Genomic DNA, 975 nt, shown 5'->3' with positions numbered 1-975 from the left:
TCACCCTGTCCTCCTATTACAATTGCAAGGTTGTCCCTATCCAAGGTCTCATCCACCACCAAAGGTTTTGGGTTAGAACCCCCCACAACCTTATCCCTAAACGAAACTCTAAGCCCTTTCAAAACCTCCTTAACCCTTGATGCACCCATTCCCACTCTCTCCCCCTTATTACTTCCACCGGCATCGCTTGCTTCCTTAATGTGTTTTCCCTCTCCAGCTTATACTCTCTCCCGATCACCCCACTCATTGTTCTCAAATGTTTCTATTATTATGATTTTATAAGGTGTTTGAAAATTTTTTAGAATTCAATTCCAGTGTTTGAAACAAAAATAACTAAATTAGTTTAGATGGAATTCAATTTAATTCCATTTTTTTCTCTCAAAATCAATTTCAACCCAAATAAGTACGATTTGGAATTCCATTCCATTGGGAATTACTTAAAACTTAAAATGTCTAAAATGTCCTTGTAATCTAATTACTTCTTTTTAACTTTTTTCACTCCCTTTTGCTCAACGCCTCCCACCTTTCAACGCACGCTCTCTCTTCTCTCACCACCTTCATTCTCTTTTCTTTTTTTCAACTCACTTAATATAATGTTTACTTTTTTTTTGAAAAATCTACTATGCAGATTTAAAAAATATCTATATATATAAATTTTATGTATTTAACTTAGATTAATGATACCAAGTCTTTGTCAATCTGTTACGTCTAAATATTTCAAGTGAAGTTATGTCATCGTGACACTAACCAAAAATGACATAATTTTGTTTCATTTTAATAACATTAAATTAGTTGCTATAATTTGTTGTTAATAACTATTTTTTTTTATTTGTTATGTCATTAGACCACTCAACAAGTTAGTTTTTTATAGCATATATTTATTTTTTGTTGTTGGTTTGTCGTTAGAATCAACCATGGAGAACTATTTATTTTTTAATTAATAACAATGTTTTTTATTTAATATTATTAGATTAA

The sequence above is a fragment of the Arachis ipaensis genome, chromosome B05 (assembly GCF_000816755.2).
Source record: "Arachis ipaensis cultivar K30076 chromosome B05, Araip1.1, whole genome shotgun sequence".
Classification (NCBI taxonomy): Eukaryota; Viridiplantae; Streptophyta; class Magnoliopsida; order Fabales; family Fabaceae; genus Arachis; species Arachis ipaensis.
This window is presented reverse-complemented; position numbering follows the sequence as displayed.